This window comes from Pseudophryne corroboree, chromosome 6 (genome assembly GCF_028390025.1).
Source record: "Pseudophryne corroboree isolate aPseCor3 chromosome 6, aPseCor3.hap2, whole genome shotgun sequence".
Taxonomy (NCBI): Eukaryota; Metazoa; Chordata; class Amphibia; order Anura; family Myobatrachidae; genus Pseudophryne; species Pseudophryne corroboree.
In genome coordinates, this window is record NC_086449.1 from 198,647,985 (window position 1) to 198,671,056 (window position 23,072).

Genomic DNA, 23,072 nt, shown 5'->3' on the forward strand with positions numbered 1-23,072 from the left:
CTTTAGAAGGTTTGACACATTACACCCTAAACCACTTGTGAGGACAAATCCTACCAATCCCAAACTGAGCGTCTCTGATTAGGGCCGGCCCTCGGTGGTCACACTTCTTGGACTTTGCTTATAAATATTACATTTCACTTACGGCTTGCTTTAGGTCAGAGGAACAAAGGAAGTGTCATTTGGTCACAAGGTATTAAAGACTCCACATATCATATTACTGTTACAAAGGTACCTCCAATCATCATGAGAGAGATATGGCAACCCTTCATGATTAGTTGGTGAAATATGCCCCTACACTGAGAGCCTGCTTGTGCTGCAATTGTAGGTGCTGGATCAGACAGATCCTTTCTACCATAGAGCTTTATTATGTTATTGAGAGCTACAGAGAGCTTTAGGACTCTAAGGGGGAATTCAATTTTTTTTTGGTTGCCTGATGGAGCTATTCAATTGTTTGTCCAAGTGGGCATGAGTGCCGCTGGTGCTGATTATTTCATCTCGCAGCCTCCTAATGTGGTGAGCAGAAATTGATGAAAGGTCCATCTTTTGGGAACCCATGCGGCGTTTTCTCCACCCAGTACTTTAGATTGAGTTAGGTTAGCCACTTTACGTGAATTGTATATAGGAAAAATTGCAGGATGCATGTACAACAAGCTAATACATAAAAATTACATGGAAGTGGAAAACTTGCTCATACCCTTCATTTAATGATGCCTGCATGACTTTCTCCTAAAACCCAAATGTAGCCCCAGATTATTTCCTTTCTATAGTCCGATTGCTTTACTGAACCAGATTTAAGTTACTTGCTAAAATCATGGCTAACAGACTGCAGTCTATGCTACCCCGCCTTCATACACCCTACAAACTGGGGCTTCACCCATATCCATGGTATTAGGACCTTGCCGCCTTGCCGCTATCATTGTGCCCCCCCCATGGTCTATTCTTCTTTCCATGCTGCTCAGTCTTTAATAGGGTTATATTTCCTTTTTAGAAGAGAATTTCCTGCCTTAGATTTCCCCCTTTCACTTTCCTAACCCATGTTCCAGCTGCATTATGTCTGGACCTGCCCATAGTGCTACTGGATGACCATGCCTGGAGATCATTGTCAATATATACTTTTATGTGTTTCATTCATAAAATGTTATTAAGGTAAAATAGTAGACATATACAATTGCCTTGAGTACAGTTGAACAATATACCATACACAATCAAAGAGAGCAAGGCCAAGAAGGGTTAGACAAGAGAAACAAGCTATAAGAGATAGAAAATTGAAAACAATTCTTACATAGTAATTCGAATATAAGTGTAACCCCAAGTGGACCAACCAGTGAGCCACAGGCAGAGCCGGCCTTAGGCATAGGCAAACTAGGCAAATGCCTAGGGCATTTGGTATGCTTAGGGGCACCAGCAGCTTCTGCTGATTCAAATGATATGCGGCATGCCTATATTCTGTGTGTGACTGCAGCTGTATCTGCATGCGAAATACTACGTTGCAGTGTAGTCCTGGAAATCACTGTAATGTAGCATTTCATATTCAGATACAGCCGCAGTCGCACACAGTATATAGGCATGCTGCATATCATTTTAATCAGCAGAAGCTGCTTGTGCAGCCTAGCCACATAGTAATGCAAATAAGATGCATTTTCATAAACAAAAGGCGCTCGACGTTAGCAGAGCTGCCAGCTGACTCATGCCAGGCATCTCCTGCAGAACTAGTGGCGGTGCTAGGGGGCACCAGCCAAAATCTTGCCTAGGGCATCATATTGGTTAGGGCCGGCTCTGGCCACAGGGGGGATACTAAAGAGATACCATAAAATGTATTTGTATTTTGAGAATAGCTGCCAGGAAGAGGAGGTATGAGTTGGGATAATGTGTGCTTAGAAAGTGCAGTTCTGTCGCTACTGGTTCTATTATGTTTGTGCATTTATGATGGTATGTTTAACCTTTTACTGACCACTTATTTTAGTTAGTTAAATGTTTGATACAGTCTATCCTATAGACCATCTATAGTTTTAATTATTAATACTGTATTCCATACACTATCAAATGTTTAAAAAGAATAATGTGCACATATATGTTGCAGGGGGTGTGGTATGCGTGACCGGCAGGGTCAGCATGCCGACGCTGGGACCTCAGCAGCAGAATTCCGGCGGGGGATGGCGAGTGCAGCAAGCACCTTGCGGGCTCACTGTGCTCGCCACGCTGCGGGCTCGGTGGTGACCTACGGTCACCACGGGTTCTATTCCTGCTCTATGAGTGTCGTGGACACTGAGGGGTGGGAATAGTCCCTGTTGGTCAGCATGCCCACCGTCGGGATTGTGCGGGTGCGGGATATAGGGGGAGGTTATGTGACCGTCAGTCTCCTGACCACCGGTCACATAACTACATCCCGTTTCAGGGTCAGTACTGTTTTTTCTACTGCTCCCTCAGATTCACGCACTTGCTCCAATGCAGAGTGGTAGACTGGAAACCCCCCTCTAGAAATCCAGCATTTGCCCCTGGATTGGTGTGGGGATGTACCGCACTGAGAAGCAGCCCTGTTTAGGCAGGTGTGTTGTGTATAGCGAAATTACCTATACTACAGATAGGTGGTCTTCAGTATAACGCCGGCAGGGATCCCGGTGACCAGCATACCGGCACCGGGATCCCGGTGACCAGCATACCAGTGCCGGGATCCCGACCGCCAGCATGCCGACACATATTCTCCCTCTTAAGGGTCCACGACCCCCCTGGAGGGAAAATAAATAGCATGGTGCGCGTAGCGCTTCACTGTGCCTACAGCATGGCAAGTGCAGCTAGCCCGCAAGGGGCTCATTAACGCTTGCCCAGCTGTCGGTATGCCGGCGGTCAGGATCCCAGCGCCGGTATGCTGGCCACCGGCCACTCATACTACACCCAACATATGATTGGTTAGATTTGGTATTTAATTCTGTGAAGTATATGAGGGTAGCACACTGGGCTAGATGCATCGTTGCTTGGAGAGTGATAAAATAGAGAGAGAAAAGTACCAACCAATCAGCAATCAGCTCCTAACTGCCATGTCACAGGCTGTGTTTGAAAAATGACAGGAGCTGATTGGCTGGTACTTTTCCGCTCTCCATTTTATCACTCTCCAAGCGATGATGCATCTTGCACACTATTCCTGGCCTTGAAAAAGATCACAGAAATCTGTTGGAATTTCTGTGGACTATCCGGTAGATGGTGAAGGATTCTGGAGCCATTGCCTGACTGGGAGCTGTGCCGTAGTTGTGAGCCGCTACACCCGGAGGTATTTCTTTAAACATTTATACAGAGAGCTAATTTACATTGGTTTTCATGCACAGTCGGTAATTACACCTTTATTCACACCATCTTGTGGAATGCTAATCTTTTGTGTTTTTTTTATACGTTTATACTTAAAAAAAAAAAAAAACATGCATGTTTACATTAAAACGTACTACACTATAGACCCTATTCAGTATGCATCGCATCTGAGATGCGATTGCATACTGACGATTTTCGGGCGAGTGCACATGTGCAGCACTTGCACTGCATGTGCTCAACCCAGGAGATGCATTTGCATATCAATACTGTAAATGCCTCTGCATGATTGACAGGCAGAGGCATTCGCAGGGAGGCCGGGGGTGGTGCAGCGTAAACAGGCGAATCTGGGCCATTTTCGGGGTGGCCGCATAACGCCACACGTGTCCACTGCAACAGAAAATATGGGCTCTGTGCCTGCCTCCGTAGCCAGTCTGCACAGGCAGTGGGCATCCCTTATTCAACGGTGCGATTGCAATTGAATTATGAACGCAACGCTGGTGGCCATTTGCATGCTGGGCGGCCTTGCCCTCTACTAATTTAGCAGAACTGCAATTAAAGCTGAATAAGGTCCAAAATAAGTTTTTTGTTTCTCACCTATTTTATGCATCTGACTATAACGTTAGTAGTATAGAGAGCACCTTTTTATCAAACTTATCTGCTTTTGACAGGTCGCCACGACCCCTTTGATATCAACTTGATACAGCTTGATATTAGGTTGATACAGCTTGATATTAAGTTGATACAGCTTGAGATCAAGCTGTATCAAAAGATAATTGCTTTGAAAAGAATGTCACACAACACCTGTCATAGAAATTCTGACAGATAATCAGTGAGTTATTATGTTAAATACATCACTGTTAAAATTAACATCAGCGCTGTTACACATTATGATACAATTAAAAGATTTAAAGTAACACAAATGTTGCTAGTCTGACATTCCAATGGCTAATATTTCAGACCAGCATACATATGGAACAATTTAAGGATATACGATATCCTGCAAAAAGAGTTTTGGTTTTAATTACCAGATCTAAGCGTGATTAAGGATGACAGAGCAATTTACAAAAGGCTTAGATCAGGCTTTCCCAACCACGGTCCTCAAGGCACACTAATACCCCTTTCACACCGCAGCTTGTACCCGATAATTTGCCGTTTTTACTGGCTTCCTAAACGGTTCGAGCTGCGTTGTGAAAGGGTCACCTTCAATTTACCGTTTACAAAATACCGGTATTTTGAAACGGGTAAAAAAGCAGGGTCCTACCTGTTTCAGACCCGTTTAATTGTGCAGTGTGAAAGGGTCTGAAACGGTATTTGCAAGCCCCAGAAGGTGATAGGCTGTCTCCATGTGTGATCTCACCAGGCAGAAGCAGGAAATAAACGTTTAAAATGACAACCACTGTTCTGTATGGGTGAAACGGGTTCAGTGTGAAAGGTACCAAAACGGTAATGAAATGGTAATATACTGGTTACAACATGCGATGTGAAGGGGGTTTAACTGCTCAGACCCGTTTTAAGAACCGTTTAAAGAACCGTTTCAAAAGCAGGTTTTGCGATGTGAAAGCAGCATAACAGTGCATGTTTTAGTGATATCCAGGCTTCAGCACAGGTGACTTAATTAGTAGCTCACTTATTCTGATTTAACCATCTGTGCTGGTGCCTGGATATCACTAAAACCTGCACTGTTGGTGTGCCTCGAGGACCGTGGTTGGGAAAGCCTGGCTTAGATGTTCGTAGTAGTGCCTGTCAAACAGACTCCTGCATAATTAATGTTGGCAGTACACAGCCTGGCACAATTATAGCATGACCTATGTCCGACATATATATGTGCAAAACAAGCTGTACTTTGACATTCTCGCACGTTATTTTTTGCAAACATATGTATAAACAGCGTATTTGGTTTTAAATTGAAGTAAAAAAATTGCTGTTGCTGATGGCAATAAAAATAATAATAAAGAACATGCATCAGAAAATTATTCAGTTGTTAAAACACATGGCAGTGCAACACAAAAAATGCACTTTTTCTTGCAAACTTGGTGTTTTTTTAATGCTCACTGCAGCAGCCATTAACTCTGCTTTGCCAATATTGATAAGAATTCTGCATTTCCGTTATCTAGGAACTAATGACCTCAGTGAGCCATGAGGCACTACATGCCTCTGTGGCATAACTAGTTAACAAATTGATGGGGCCGAATATTAGTTTCTGTTTCTAACGATTAAAACATATCATTTAGAGGGTTTCTTACCTTTTGGTTAATTGGATTGAACAGGGTTATCCCTGCTTAGTGAATACATACTTTAGAAAATTCTAGGGGTCAGTACGAAATCCCGCCGTACGGGATCCCGGCGGTCGGAATACCGACACCGGGATCCCGACTGGCACAATCCCGACAGGGGGCGAGTGCTATGCAGCCCCATGCGCTCGTCCTGCTGCGGGCACAGTGCCTCGCTACGCTCGGCACACTAATTTATTCTCCCTCTATGGGTGTCGTGGACACCCATAGAGGGAGAATATGTCGGGATTGTGCCGGTCGGGATCCCGGTGTCGGTATTTCTTGACCGCATCCCAAATTCTAATTTATATTATACAACAGTGCTGGGACATGTTCAGACATGATTCAAATATGCATACATATATACTGTATGTGCAAAACAAGCTGTACTTTGACATTCTTGCATGTTATTTTTTGCAAACATATGTAGAAACATAGGGGGTAATTCCAAATTGATCGCAGCAGGATTTTTGATAGCAACTGGGCAAAACCATGTGCACTGCAGGGGAGGCAGATATAACATGTGCAGAGAGAGATAGATTTGGGTGTGGTGTGTTCAATCTGCAATCTAATTTGCAGTGTAAAAATAAAGCAGCCAGTAATTACCCTGCACAGAAACAATATAACCCACCCAAATCTAACTCTTTCTGCACATGTTATATCTGCCTCCCCTGCAGTGCACATGGTTTTGCCCAGTTGCTATCAAAAACCCTGCTGCGATCAACTTGGAATTAAACCCATAGTGTATTTGGTTTTAACTTGAAGTAAAAAATTTGCTGTTGCTGATGGCAATAAAAATAATAATAAAAGAACATGCATCAGAAAATGTTTCAGTTGTTAAAACACATGGCAGTGCAACACAAAAAAATGCACTTTTTCTTGCAAACTTGGTGGGGGTTTTTAATGCTCACTGCAGCAACCGTTAACTCTGCTTTGCCAATATTGGCCCTCATTCCGAGTTGTTCGCTCGTTATTTTCCTTTGTGCGATTTTCCGCTAACTGCGCATGCGCAATGTTCGCACTGCGGCTGCATCAAGTAAATTTGCTAAGAAGTTTGGTATTTTACTCACGGCATTACAAGGTTTTTTCTTCGTTCTGGTGATCGGAGTGTGATTGACAGGAAGTGGGTGTTTCTGGGCGGAAACTGGACGTTTTATGGGTGTGTGTGAAAAAACGCTGCCGTTTCTGGGAAAAATGCGGGAGTGGCTTGAGAAACGGGGGAGTGTCTGGGCGAACGCTGGGTGTGTTTGTGACGTCAAACCAGGAACGAAACTGACTGAACTGATCGCAGTGGCAGAGTAAGTCTCGAGCTACTCAGAAACTGCTAAGAAATGTCTATTCGCAATTTTGCGAATCTTTCGTTCGCAATTCTGCAAAGCTAAGATACACTCCCAGAGGGCGGCGGCTTAGCGTGTGCACTGCTGCGAAAAGCGGCTAGCGAGCGAACAACTCGGAATGAGGGCCATTGATAAGAATTCTGCCTTGCCATCATCTAGGAACTAATGACCACAATGAGCCATGAGGCACTACATGCCTCTGTGGCATAACTAGTTAACAAATTGATAAGCGAATATTAGAATTCTGCGTTTCCATTATCTAGGAACTAAAGACCTCAATGAGCCATGAGGCACTACATGTCTCTGTGGCATAACTAGTTAACAAATTGATGGACCGAATATTAGTTTCTGTTTATAACGATTAAAACATATAATTTAGAGGGTTTCTCTGCTGTAACCTTTTGGTAAATTGGGTTGAACAGGGTTATCCCTGCGTAGTGAATACATGCCAAAATGCTTACACAATGAGGCAAAACTGTTGCAGGGCATACTGGTGTGTAGTTCAACAACAGCCGGAGGTCTGAAGGTCCTCCACGCCATGTTTTAAAGTTTTTTCAATGTATATAGCCAGACGCGCTGTGTATACACATACATTGTATGTAATTAATATATATATATATATATATATATATATGTATGTATTTCTCTTACATCCTAGAGGATGCTGGGGTCCATTTTAGTACCATGGGGTACAGATGGTTCCGCAGGAGCCTTCGGCACGTTAAGACTTTTTAACAGTGTGAACTGGCTCCTCCCTCTATGCACCTCCTCCAGACCCCAGTTTAGAAAATGTGCCTGGGAGACTGGATGCACACCAGTGGAGCTCTACAGAGTTCTGCTGGAAAAGACTTTGTTAGGATTTTTATTTTACAGGGAAGCTGCTGGCAACACCTTCTCTGCTTCGTGGGACTTAGGGGGGGGGGGGGGGGGGGGGGGAGTAGGATCCAACTTCTCAGTTAGTTTAATGGCTCTGCTTCCGCTGACAGGACACCATTAGCTCCTGAAGGGTACTGAACACAGCCCTTGCCTGGCTGCTGCTCACTCCCACAGCACTGCCGCCACGCCCTAACAGAGCCAGAAGTCAGAAAGGGGTGAGTATTAACCGGAGACCTGCAGAGAGGGGCCCTCCCAGTGGCGTAAGTTTGTCACTGTTGCCCGGAGGCAAAATAAATATTGGTGCCCCCTATTTCCTACATTAAGATAAATGTGTGTGTGTGTGTGTGTGTGTGTGTGTGTGTGTGTGTGTGTGTTTATGAAGTGTTCTGAAAAAATGTATATACTGTATTTATACATTTAATTGTCTTTTATTTTAAATCACACGTTTCTTAGCAGTCATACCCAGGATTAGAACCCATGACCTGTTACACTAACAGCACACACTTGAGTTATTTGCTCCTGTAGAGGAAGCATGAGAATTCTAACTATGAAGGTACGTGTAATTGTCAGAGAAGTATCTTCATATAGTTTAAATTCTCATATTTCCTATACAGGAGTAAATAGCTTCATCAGGAAGGTGTCTGCTTCAAGTGTGATAGGTTGTGGTTTCTAATCCTGGGTGTGATACTTGTAAAATGTGTATCTTACAGTATAATAAAGAGGGTGTGATTTGTAAGGTGCAGAGACCAGTGAGGAAGTCGGCCACTGAAAAGACAGCGACAGCTATCAATTAACTTAATTCAATGGTGTCACAGAATGGGAGGAGAGGTGCCCCCCTTCAGAGTAGGAGCCCGGCGGCAGATGACTCCGTTGCCTCCCAGAGTTCTGCCTCTGGGCCCTCCGGTCATTGTGGTGGCATAAAGGTACCAGCGCAGCACGGGACGCTGCGCAGCAACATGTCTCTCAGCACAGGGTGCAGAGCGTGCACCACTTTTTCACAGGAAAAGGGAGAGGAAAAAGGTAGAAAACCTACTACACCCTCAGGCTCCCAAGAACAGAAGTCAGAAACTACTTCTGCAAAAACTACAGCATGACGCTGGGGCTCCTCTGCGGGAGTGCGATCGGGTGGGGGCACGTCTACTATTTTTCAGCCAGGTCTGGCTTCGCTCAGACCTGGATCCTTGGATTTTACAGATAATATCCCAAGGTTAAAAGTTGGAATTTCAAGACCTTCCCCATGCCGAGTTTTCAAATCAGCCTTACCAGTTTCTGCTCAGGACAGCGCAAATATCATGAATGCAATACATAAATTATGTCAAGACAAAGTAATTGCCTTGGTTCCTGCCGAACATAGGAATCAAGGCTTTTATTCAAGCCTGTTTGTAGTACCGAAGCCGGATGGCTCGGTCAGGCCGATTTTAAACCTAAAATCTCTGAATCTTTATTTAAAAAGATTCAAATTCAAGATGGAATCCTTGAGAGCGGTGATTTCCAGCTTGGAAGAAAAGGAATTTCTGGTGTCAGTGGACATCAAGGATGCTTACTTGCATGTCCCCATTTACCCTCCACATCAAGCATACCTGAGATTTGCAGTTCAGGATTGCCACTACCAATTCCAGACATTACCGTTCGGGCTCTCCACGGCTCCGAGAATATTCACCAAGGTGATGGCGGAGATGATGGTTCTCCTTCGCAAACAAGGAGTCAACATAATTCCATACTTGGACGATCTCCTCATAAAAGCGAGATCCAGGGACAAGCTAATCCAGAACATAGCGTTATCCCTGATGGTACTTCAACAGCACGGTTGGATCATCAATTTTTCAAAATCTCAGTTGGAACCAACGATGAGGTTATCATTTTTGGGAATGATACTGGACACCGAGGTACAGAAAGTATTTCTACCGGTGGAAAAGGCTCAGGAGATCCAGAGCATGGTCAAACAACTTTTGAGACCAAGAACAGTATCAATTCATCAGTGCATTCGCCTGTTGGGGAAAATGGTAGCGGCTTACGAGGTGCTACACTATGGCCGATTCCATGCCAGGGTCTTCCAGTGGGACCTACTGGACAAGTGGTCCGGGTCGCATCTCCACATGCATCAAAAGATAATCTTGTCAGCAAAAGCCAGAATTTCGCTACTGTGGTGGCTACAAATGTCTCACCTCCTGGAGGGACACAGGTTCGGTATTCAGACCTGGATCCTGGTGACCACGGATTCAAGTTTCTGAGGATGGGGAGCAGTCACACAAGGCGAAAGCTTCCAAGGAAGGTGGTCAAGTCAAGAAAATCGACTTTACATAAACATTCTGGAATTGAGAGCTGTGTACAACAGTCTTCATCAGGCGGCACACCTTCTTCAAGGTCGTCCCATACAGATCCATTCAGACAATGTGACGGCAGTAGCTTATATAAACCGTCAAGGCGGAACAAAAATCAGAGTGGCAATGGCAGAGGTGACAAAGATACTCCTCTGGGCAGAAAGACATGCAAAAGCTCTGTCGGCAATTTTCACTCCGGGAGTGGACAACTGGGAAGCAGACTTCCTCAGCAGACCCGATCTCCATCCAAGAGAATGGGGCCTCCACCCAGAAGTCTTTGTGGAGGTGACAAGTCGTTGGGGCGTTCCTCAAGTGGATATGATGGCATCACGCCTCAACAAGAAGCTTCAGAAATATTGTTCCAGGTCCAGTGACCCACAAGCAATAGCGATAGATGCACTGGTGACCCAGTGGGTGTTTCAGTTGGTGTATCTGTTTCCTCCACTTCCACTTATTCCAAAAGTTCTCAAGATCATCAGTAGAACGAGAGTTCGAGCAATACTCATTGCTCCAGATTGGCCAAGGAGGGCTTGGTATCCAGATCTTCAAGAGTTATTACTGGAAGATCCTCGGCATCTTCCTCTTTGCGAGGACCTGCTTCAGCAGGGGCCATTAGTTTATCAGGACTTACCATGGCTGCGTTTGACGGCATGGCTGTTGAACGCCAGATCCTAGCCCGTAAGGCTATTCCCAATGAAGTAATTCCCACACTTATTCTGGCCAGGAAAAGGCTAACATCCAAACATTACCATCGTATTTGGAGAAAATATGTATCTTGGTGTGAATCCAAGAAGTCTCCTGCGGTGGAGTTTCAATTAGGACGACTTCTCCTATTTCTACAGGTGGGTGTGGATGCTGGATTGAGATTAGGATCTATCAAGGTTCAGATCTCGGCCTTGTCAGTTCTCTTTCAGAAACAATTGGCTTCTCTTCCTGAGGTTCAAACCTTCGTGAAAGGGGTTCTGCGCATCCAACCTCCCTTTGTGCCTCCTGAGGCGCCATGGGATCTTAATGTGGTGTTGCAGTTCCTTAAATCGGACTGGTTTGAGCCTCTACAAGAGATAGTGTTGAAGTTTCTCACTTGAAAAGTGGTCATGCTGTTGGCCTTGGCCTCAGGCAAGATGAGTGTCTGAGTAAGGAGCCCTGTCACACAAGAGTCCTTACTTGATATTTCATGAAGATAGGGCTGAACTGAGAACACATCAGCACTTTCTTCCGAAGTTTGTGTCTTCTTTTCATATCAACCAACCAGTGGTGGTGCCAGTGGCTTCTGACACCTCAGCCGTGCCAAAGTCCTTGGATGTCCTCAGAGCGTTGAGGACTTCTGTCACAAGAACGGCTAGGATAAGGAAAACAGAATCTTTGTTTGTCCTCTATGACCCCAACAAGATTGGGGGTCCTACTTCTAAGCAGACTATTGCGCGCTGGATCAGGGGTACCATTCAGCACGCTCATTCCACGGCAGGATTGCCGTTACCGACTTCGGTGAAAGCCCACTCTACAAGGAAAGTGAGTTCGTCCTGGGCGGCTGCCCGGGGTGTGTCGGCATTGCAAATCTGCCGAGCTGCTGCTTGGTCAGGTGCAAACGCATTTGCTAATTTTTATAAGTTTGACACCTTGGCTGCTGACGACCTAAAATTTGGTCAGTCAGTTCTGCAGGAACATTAGCACGTACTGGGAGCTTTGGTATATCCCCATGGTACTAAAATGGACCCCAGCATCCTCTAGGACGTAAGAGAAAATAGGATTTTAATAACCTACCGGTAAATCCTTTTCTCGTAGTCCGTAGAGGATGCTGGGCGCCCGCCCAGTGCTTCATTTTCCTGCTGATTATGTATAAACAATTTTACACACTTGTGTTTAGAAGTTGAGAGCTGTTGCTGTTACGTTATACATGCTGGTTGGCATGAGTTATGTTAAAGGCCATGTTAGCCGACATGTTTTTTGTATATGGTGTGAGCTGGTGAGAATCTCGCCACAAGTTAATTAGTAAATCCTCTCTCGAATATGTACGTCTCCTCGGGCACAGTTCCTATACTGGGGTCTGGAGGAGGGGCATAAGGGAGGAGCCAGTTCACACTGTTAAAAAGTCTTAAAGTGACGAAGGCTCCTGCGGAACCGTCTATACCCCATGGTACTAAAATGGACCCCAGCATCCTCTACAGACTACGAGAAAAGGATTTACCGGTAGGTTATTATAATCCTATTATATATATTTGCCCCTGAGAATCGGCAAATTAATAGCAAAACAATATAGATATTTTGATTTTATTATGAATTAAACAGCATTTAGAAAATTCTAATTTATATTATACATCAGCGGGCAGCAAATATTTTAGTATACACGTTATCAGACCCACTAGATTTTTAATTCTCACGCATAAAATCATCTTAAAAGCAATGCTGTTTCTGATGGCACTCAGTGGTAAGCAGTTTGAACAGTGGCATGGAGAGTGAGGGAGAGGGTACTAATTACCCAAGCCCGGGTCAGTTGGTACTCAGTGAGATGCAGTATGAGCACCTTTTTTATTGTAGTAATTTTTAATTCTTTATAATTAATTCTGGATACAGGAAAAACACAAATGCACTGGCCCTCACAGTAATTCCACACATTGCCCCCCATAGTAATGCTACCACACATTGCCCCCATAGTAATGCCACCACACATTGCCCCCATAGTAATGCCACCATACATTGCCCACATAGTAATGCCACCACACATTACCCCCATAGTAATGCCACCCCACATTGCCCCCATAGTAATGCTACCACACATTGCCCACATAGTAATGCCACCACACATTACCCCCATAGTAATGCTACCACACATTGCCCCCATAGTAATGCCACCACACATTGCCCCCATAGTAATGCCACCATACATTGCCCACATAGTAATGCCACCACACATTACCCCCATAGTAATGCCACCCCACATTGCCCCCATAGTAATGCTACCACACATTGCCCCCATAGTAATGCCACCACACATTGCCCCCATAGTAATGCCACCATACATTGCCCACATAGTAATGCCACCACACATTACCCCCATAGTAATGCCACCACACATTGCCCCCATAGTAATGCCACCATACATTGCCCACATAGTAATGCCACCACACATTACCCCCATAGTAATGCCACCCCACATTGCCCCCATAGTAATGCCACCACACATTGCCCCCATAGGAATGCCACACTAACCTGTGACTGTTAAATCTTTCACTGTCAGTGGTGGGAGCAGTGAGGAGCGCCGAGAATGAATGGAGGAAGCAGCACAGATCAGCAGTGGGCGGGCACTCCAGGCGGGAACGCGATGTGGTGTTTGCGTGACCGTGACCTGTGAGTCACGGCTCATCAGCATAGGTCGCAGGCTGGGCTGCAGAAGTGCCCAGCGCTGGCCGATCTTCTTAATCATCACTGCGGCAGTCAGGCAGCGGCCTCTCTGGCGGCTGTGCGGCACACTTGAGAACCGCTGGCGGCACACTAGTGTGCCGCGGCACAGCGGTTGGGAATCACTGCTCTAAGCACTGAATGAAAGTCTATGAGGGGGCAGGATGGTGATCCAAAGTGACTTCTACCATCCATAACAATGTATGATGGTGGGCGTTATATCTACCAGACATCAACAATTACAATGGATAACATCAGAGGCGTAACTAGGGTTTTTGGAGCCCAGGGCAAAATGTAAAATGGCGCCCCCCTCCCCCCCGAGGAAAATAAAACATAGCAAAAGAAGCATGTGCGCGGCGAATGCGCAAAAAAAATGGGCGTGGCCACACACCAGAAGGGGTGTGGCCACGCTCCAGAAGGGGTGTGGCCACTGAAAATGGCCCACAGTGCCAGTTACATTGCCCCCCAGTGCCAGATACAATGCCCCACAGTGCCGGATACATGCCCCACAGTGCCAGTTACATTGCCCCACAGTGCCGGATACATGCCCCACAGTGCAAATTGCATTGCCCCCCAGTGCCAGATACAATGCCCCACAGTGCCAGATACATACCCCACAGTGCCAGTTACATTGCCCCACAGTGCCGGTTACAATGCCCCACAGTGCCAGATACATGCCCCACAGTGCCAGTTACATTGCCCCACAGTGCCAGTTACATTGCCCCACAGTGCCAATTGCATTGCCCCCCAGTGCCAGATACAATGCCCCACAGTGCCGGATACATGCCCCACAGTGCCAGTTACATTGCCCCACAGTGCCGGATACATGCCCCACAGTGCCAATTGCATTGCCCCCCAGTGCCAGATACAATGCCCCACAGTGCCGGATACAGGCCCCACAGTGCCAGTTACATTGCCCCACAGTGCCAGATACAATGCCCCACAGTGCCATATACATGCCCCACAGTGCCAGTTACATTGTCCCACAGTGCCAGATACAATGCCCCACAGTGCCGGATACATGCCCCACAGTGCCAGTTACATTGTCCCACAGTGCCAGATACAATGCCCCACAGTGCCAGTTACATTGCCCCACAGTGCCAGATACAATGCCCCACAGTGCCAGATACATGCCCCACAGTGCCAGTTACATTGTTCCACAGTGCCAGATACAATGCCCCACTGTGCCAGTTACATACCTCACTGTGCCAGATACATGCCCCACACTGTGCCTGATACATGCCCCACTGTGCCAGTTACATGCCCCACTGTGCCAGTTACATGCCCCACTGTGCCAGTTACATGCCCCACTGTGCTCTCTCTCCCCCCCCCCCCATCTCCCCCCCGGTGACTTACAGAGTCACCGGCGCGGCGGCGCCGCTTGTACTATGTGAGGGGAGGAGAGCGCCTCTCCTTCCCCTCACCGCTCCAGGACAGGTCTCCGGCGGCTGTGTGGCGCCGGTTCGCTAGCCAATCAGAGCTCGCGGACCGGCAGCCAATCAGGAGCTGGTCCGCAAGCTCTGATTAGCTAACGCCGCCGGAGGCCGGACACAGCAGCGCTGCTGGCAGCGCTGCTAGGGCTTTCAGCGGCGGTGAGGGGAGGGAGAAACGGTGCGCTCTCCTCCCCTCACATTTCGGCTTTCGGCGTGACGGGGGTGAGTGGGGCATGATGCCCTGGCCGCCGGCGGCGCCCCCCCTCTCCTGGGCCTGCCAAGGCGCCCAGGGCACGTGCCCCACTCGCCCTACCCTATATACGCCTCTAGATAACATGCAGATATAATTCACAGTTTATATGTTAACTTGGCTTGTGTATTATAATAGTGGTAAAAAGCGGATAAGGTGAAGTAAGACCAGATGTCGTGCGCTTAATCAAATAATAGAAAAGGGTACTTTCCTCACAAATCTTCTGTTTAACACTTCATACAAATGGGCTCCATATGTGGGAAGAAACAGAATTCCAAATATAGTGTAGTATATTTAAAAGTTGAAAGTGAGTATAACATTAATCATATATTTATTGCACGGATGGTGCAAATGAAAATGGATGGAGAATTACCAGAGCTAAGTGCAATACAGGCCTCAATAAATGCCTTTCAATGTGTTTCACAGCTGGGATGATCGTGCATAAATCCCCTCACAAGCCCTCTATCGTCAACTTTTGCCACAAAAACTCCTCAGAAACAAAATTCATATAGGGAATACAGAATTCCATATATAGGGTAGTATGTTCAAAAATAAAATGTATTTTTAATATAAACAAGTAAAAAGTTGCCAATGCATATATAAGGTAATGGATGGAGAATCACCACAGATACATATTACATTCAGCATTGAATAATGCCTTTATAATAAATCTCACTGATAAAGACGCAGCTCAAATATCCCCTGATGTAAAAAGGTAAAGTTGGAGGTTTACCGGATTTTCAAGAAATATGTGCCCTTGTGATGTCAACTGAAGGAGAAGCTGGCTCCGGAACCCGTCTCCAAAGTAGCACACAATTCCGTCCGTCCGTCCGGTGAAGCTCTTTGTCACAAAAAGTTCTCCTTTCATGCAGTGCCGACCGGTTTCGGGATCTCTCCCTTCATCAAGGCTGTATGACAGGAGCTAAGCTATACCCGAGCTATTTATGCTCTGTATGGAAATCATATCCGGGTCATCGGGGTCACCTCTATGTTAATAATACAGGTTTTATCTCCTAATATTAAATTGTTAAGTGGTCTGCACATAACAACTTAGCATGATAAAAACTATAAAACACTTTCAATATAAATTTTATAAACTAAACTTTGGCCAGAAGACATGATCTCCGTACTTCCGGTTCAAATGACTTGGATAATCCCTCCTTTTATAGTCTTCTAATCTATATTACTCCAGCATTGGTGGTACTCGTGGATTTTTTATTTAAAACAGATAGACCGGGGAGCGGCCGCGTGCTTCCGGTCCGTGGAACGCACAGCGGACCGCATCCCGGCTTCCGATGATGTATTTCCTGTATAGCGGCCGCGTGCTTCCGGTTCATGGAATGCACCGCGGACCGCATGATGGTCATCTGTGACATGTTTCTCCTTCTCAGCGGGCCGCCGCGTGCTTCCGGTCCGTGGAACGCACTGCGGACTGCATCCCTGCTTCCTGCTTTTATAATTGATGTACGTGTCCATAGGAACATGGTTTTTGCAGCGCATATTATTCTGAAAAAAGGAAACCACAACAGTACCATTCCTTGGTGAAAAAAGTTAAATAAAAACATAAATAAAAGTATTAATTAGGCTTATCTGTATATATAGATAAGTATACAGAAAAAAAGACTACACTGTTAATGAGAATTATTAAAAGTCCATAAATAATTGGAGATAAAGTGAATTTTGAGTATGAGTGAAAACTTATTAAAGTGAATGGAGAGGAGGGTGGGATAAAAATATTGGGAGAGATGTGAATAATAAGGATATATTATGTGGAGAAAAAGATGTGCTCATAGGAACCACTTCAGTTCAAAGTCTGCGTTTAACCCATTCGGAATCAGGCTTTTTAATTTATGGATCCATCTCAGTTCTTGCTAGTCTTGTTGTTTCGTCTCTATGTCTCCAAGTGTTTCTCACATTTTCAATGGCCAGAAATTGCAGAATGTGTCTGGTTGATGAATGGTGTTTTTCTTTAAAATGACTAGATAATGGATGAGTCATGACTCCTTTCTTTATATTTCTTACGTGCTCACCCAGGCATGTCTTTAGAGCTCTGCTCGTTTTTCCTACGTAGATTTTGTGGCAACTATACTCTGTCAGATAAATCACGTTGGTAGTGTGGCAGGTCATGAAATCATGGAGTTTGTACGTGACATCGTTCACGCTGAATTCTTCATATTTGGATTTAGTGGTTTGTGTTTCATGACAAGCTTGACAGGTCCCACATCTATAGAAACCCTTACTTCTGATCGGGTGGTGATCCCTTGACGGTAATGCACTTTTGGTAAGCTTACTCTTCAAATTCGGTGCCTTCCGATAGATGAATTTGGGCTTTGCAGGTATCGTGTCTTTGAGTAGTTGGTCTCTCTGTAATAAATGCCAGTGTTTCTTCACTATGGATTCAATTCTCTTATGTTGATGTGTGAATGTGTAATAAAAGCAAACTTGTGGGCATCATCTTCAGAGGTTTTCTTATTTTGTACTCTAAGAAGTTCTTCTCGGTCTTTTTCCATAACCTCCTCTTTAAATCTTCCTAGTCTTTCCTTGTCATGACCCTTATCCTTGAATCCTTTTCTCATTTGATCGATTTGTACGTCACAAACATTTTTCTTGCTGCTTAATCTGAGAAACTGGCTCTTAGGTACACTGTTTAACCAGTTTGCATGATGTTCGCTTGACATCTCGATATAGTTGTTGGCATCTGTGGGTTTCTTGTAGCATTTAGTCTCTATTTGACCATCTTCTATATAGATGTTAAGATCCAGGAAGTGTAATTCTTTTTGGCTGATTGTGAAACTAAGAGTCAAATTGAAGTTGTTATTGTTCAATGATTGGCAGTATTGTTCTAACTCCTCCTTTGAACCTTCCCAGAAAAAGATGATGTCATCTATGTATCTATACCATGTTTTCAATTTACTCTTGTAGTTGTGATCTGTTTTCTCCTGTCTCTCCTCCCAAAATAACATGTATAGATTTGCAAAACTTGGTGCAAATTTAGTGCCCATCGCTGTGCCGACCAGTTGGTTATAATAAGTGCCATTGAAGTGAAAATAGTTGTTTTTCAATATGAATGTGATACCTTGCAGAAGCAATTCTTTTTTGGTTTCAGTATAGTCCGTCTTGTCTAGGTAGTATTTAACTGCCTCTAGGCCCTTTTCGTGCGGAATATTCGTATTAAGGGCTTCTACATCTGCCGTTGCCATATGCATGTTATTATTCCAATTGATATCCTACATTTTTTGTAATATGTCTGTTGTATCCTTTAAGTGGAAATCTGTCTTGCACACCAGAGGTTGTAGGTGAGCATTGATATACTCAGATAGATTGGCAGTTAGACTTCCAATTCCTGCCATTATAGGTCTTCCTGGGGGTTTTGTTGTACTCTTGTGAATTTTTGGCAAGATATATATAGTTGGTATTGATGGTTCACAGACATTTAGATATTCAAATTCCTTTTTAGTCAATGTCTTTTTGTCAAGATGGACTTGTAGTAGTTTACTGAGATTGGTTTTAATTCTTGATGTGGGGTCGTTCTTGAGTTTCATATATGTCTTACCATCTTACAATTGCCAGTTAATTTCTTTAATGTAGTCTTCTTTGTTCAAAATGACCACTCCTCCTCCTTTATCACTTGGTTTAATGATAATAGTCTTGTCGCTCTGTAGTGCTTTCAACGCCTGCCGTTCTTTCTTGGTTAGATTCCATTTGGTGTTTTTGGTGTTACTCAATTTATCTAAATCTTCTAAGACTGCTTTCTGGAAGCTATCCACCACGCTTCCTTTGAGATGTTTCAGATAAAAGGTAGATTTGTTCTTAACACCTTCACTGGTTGTTTCGACAATTTCACCTTCCTGTTCTTTCTTTGTAAAAAAGTTTTTTATGGTGAGTTTTCTTACAAATTTTTCCACATCAATGAATATGTTGAATTGATCTATTTTGTTGGTTGGGGCAAATTTTAAACCCTTGAGAAGCAATTCTTCCTCTGTTTTGGTTAGTATTTTGTTGCTCAAATTGTAGATTTTGCCATGGTTTGATTTATTTTGAGGTTTTTCTTCTTCTTGGGGTTTTTTCCTCTGGTCCCTTTCCCTCCTCTAGTTTTGGTTTATTTTTTCTGTGTTTAACTCCCCCTCTTTTCCTCCTTTTTCTTTCTCTTTTGTTTAACGGCAGTTCTCCCAGTCTCTTCTCCCTAAAAAAGGGGTCCTTTCAGTTTCAGTATTATTCAAGTTGGCGGGAAAATTGAATGATGGTCTCCTTTCAAGGTACCTCCCGGATCGTATGTATCCGTCTTTCTCCTGCCAATCCTGGTGCCTCTCTCTCCTATCTCTCCTCTCAAACCTTCTGTCCGTACTGTGGAACCTCGTAAACTGTGTATCCCTGAGATATTGATTGCCATTATTCCATCTTTGGTTCAATTGCTGTTGGTATGGTCTTCTTCTATATTGTTCCACTGAATGGCTCATCCATCCTTTTTATCATGCTAAGTTGTTATGTGCAGACCACTTAACAATTTAATATTAGGAGATAAAATCTGTATTATGAACATACAGGTGACCCCGATGACCCAGATATGATTTTCATACAGAGCATAAATAGCTCAGGTATAGCTTAGCTCCTATCATGCAGCCTTGATGAAGGGAGAGATCCCGAAACCGGTTGGCACTGCATGACAGGAGAACTTTTTGTGACAAAGAGCTTCACCGGACGGACGGAATTGTGTGCTACTTTGGAGACGGGTTCCGGAGCCAGCTTCTCTTTGAATTGACAACAGAAGGGCACATATTTCTTGAAAATCCGGTAAACCTCCAACTTTACCTTTTTACATCAGGGGATATTTGAGCTGCGTCTTTATCAGTGAGATTTATTAAAAAGGCATTATTCAATGCTGAATGTAATATTTTTCTGTGGTAATTCTCTATCCATTACCTTATATATGCATTGGCAACTTTTTACTTGTTTATATTAAAAATACTTTTTATTTTTGAACATACTACACTATATTTGGAATTCTGTTTTCCCTATATGAATTTTGTTTCTGAGGAGTGTTTGTGGCAAAAGTTGACGACAGAGGGCTTGTGAGGGGATTTATGCACGATCATCCCAGCTGTGAAACACATTGAAAGGCATTTATTGAGGCCTGTATTGCACTTAGCTCTGGTAATTCTCCATCCATTTTCATTTGCACCATCCGTGCAATAAATATATGATTAATTTTATACTCACTTTCAACTTTTAAATATACTACACTATATTTGGAGTTCTGTTTCTTCCCACATATGGAGCCCATTTGTATGAAGTGTTAAACAGAAGATTTGTGAGGAAAGTACCCTTTTCTATCATTTGATTAAGCGCATGACATCTGGTCTTACTTCACCTTATCCACATTTGTCTTTGGTATTGGGGATACCTTTTTGACCAGCCTGTGTGCAGCTGATCTGTGGTGGCGCCAAGGCACTTTTCTGTATTCATTTGCACAGTGGTAAAAAGCGATCTATTTGTCTTTATGCGATTATCTATATTCTCAGAAAGGACGATTGTAGAATGAATTAATGAAATGCTGACAAGGCCGACAGCTTACACTATTTCATTTAAAGCATTTGGTAATAAAAAAAATCCTATTTTTTACAGGGTTTCCAATGCTAATACTGGTAGCAAATTAGAATGGGTCTATCAACATGGAAGATCCCAGAAAACTAAACCACAGCGGTGTGTGGAAGCTGCAGATATTGTAGCACGGCCCAGTGTAGAAAACAAATATTTCATTTTACACCTAATCTTTTATTAATTTTATTAAGTATTTGAAAGTAAATATGGAAAGGCTAAGATGCATGACTAATAACTAAGACTGCTGAATGCTGGAACTGGTTATCAAAAGCTACCAAGACTGTGCCCTTCCTCTGCATTGAGACAATGACGAGAGCATTCTACCAGCAGCCTATTCTCCAGCCTAGAGGATGCCAGGGACACCAATCCTATGGGGCAGGGAACAGTTTATCCTTCCTGACAAATGCATAGTGGTGCCCTTATCGATATGTAAATTGGAATATTATTATTGTTAGCACTAGCGCACAGACCAAAGCCAGTAACCCTCCTTATCCACCCTGACCCAGGGCTTAATATAGGTTCCCACCCATATCATCACATGTTCTATCGCTATAGGACACAAACACTAAGATGTACAAACACGTGTGAAATAATACACATGCACATAAAGCTTCAGTTATTAATCCTTTAAAAATTGCGAGTGCAATCAGCTTCACAAAACAGTACAACCCTATAGGTTTTTTAAGCCCAGCAATGTGTTGACTATCACTCTGATATGCTGCTAAATCCCATTTTAAGAATTCTTTGTATGGCCAAGGACTTCTGCCACTTTACAAATGTATTAATCCTGCACTGGTTTAATTTTACACTAACATTTCTGCAGAGAGGAAAAATACAGGCAAGATGCAACCGCATTGGAACCGACAGGTTAAGGGGAGCAATGCAAGTCATTGTATTGGGACTTCAAAAACATTTTCTATATAGGGGAAGAAAATCACTTCAGCCAGCATTGGAGTCTCCTAATAACCTGCAGGTTGGGTGAAAAGTTACACAAGACTCAGAATATAATCAAACAAAACTACTGTATATGTACACTTGTCACTTGCAGTGTTGGTAGCTATAATGTGTGTTGAACTAATATTTGACCCATTCATTTGTTAACTGATTATGCCACAGAGGCATGTAGTGCCTCATGGCACATTGAGGTCATTAGTTCCTAGATAATGGAAAGGCTGAATTCTTATCAATATTGGTAATCAGAGATAATGGCCGCTGCCGTGAGCAGCCAAAATGTACATTTTCATAATAAAGAAAATGTAATAAACTTTTAAAAAACACCAAGTTTGCAAGGAAATATCTTGCCAAGACTCTGAACTGTGGGCTTTAAAACTCATAAAAAATATCCCCAATCATGGAGAGAAGATGCAATTTAACCAAAACATTTTGCCAAAGCAGCACAGTGACACTAGCACATGCTCTGAAAGTGGAACTAGAAGCCAACGTTTCTGTTTAACTAATGTGAGGAAAAAATAAAAAATGGAAAGTAAAAAATAGATAACATTTAATTGAATCCACCAATGTATTAAGCAATGCTGTATTCTAGAACAAGGCATGTTTTTGTTGCATTTTAAGATCAAACAAGTGCAGCTTGACATTTGAACAAGAAAATTATGCGTGAGAATGCAAAAAAAAATTACAACTTGTTTTGTACATATATATCTATGTATATAATGTATACATATAGGACACATGTCTGAACATGACCTTATTTTAAACATGTCATTTGTGATTTTATGCGTGAGCATGTAAAAAGTTCAACTTGTTTTGTACATATATATGTATACATATAGGAATCATGTCTCTTATTTTAAACTAGGTGCTTCATCGCGCCCTACGGGCACTCTTCACACCGTCGCAAGGGGCTACGCCCCCTTAACCCTTGCATGCCTTTCTGGGGTTCAATATTTGTATTATATGGAGTATTACCTGCATTCCTTTGTTAGTGGTTAAATATTGCACAATGAAAGGGCGTGCGATGGTGAAGGAGGCGCAGCCCCTTGCGACGGCGTGAACAGCACCTGCAGGGCACGATGTACATAATGTAGCGGGTGCGGGTGGGACTGCGGATGGTGTCTGTAGATGCTGCGGGTGGACGGGGGGCGGAAGTGGGGGTGGGGCCCGGATGGAGAAGGTGCTGCAGGTGGTGGAGGGGCAGGTGCGGGGGTGCCATTGGTGGGGGAATGGTGGGTGAGGGGGGGACCACGGATGGAGGAGGGTGTCTGCAGATGCTGCGGGTGGAGGGGGGCAGGTGTGGGGGGAGACATATAAGGGGGGTGGATGGTGGAGGGGCC

The 23,072-nt window shown here is 44.0% G+C and overlaps 1 protein-coding gene across 1 annotated transcript in view; it reads right to left on the reverse strand.

Annotated features, from left to right (window-relative positions):
• SLC24A1 (solute carrier family 24 member 1) overlaps positions 1-23,072 on the reverse strand; it is a 192,664-nt gene that overhangs the window by 50,824 nt on the left and 118,768 nt on the right. The gene's annotated exons all lie outside the window — the stretch shown is intronic.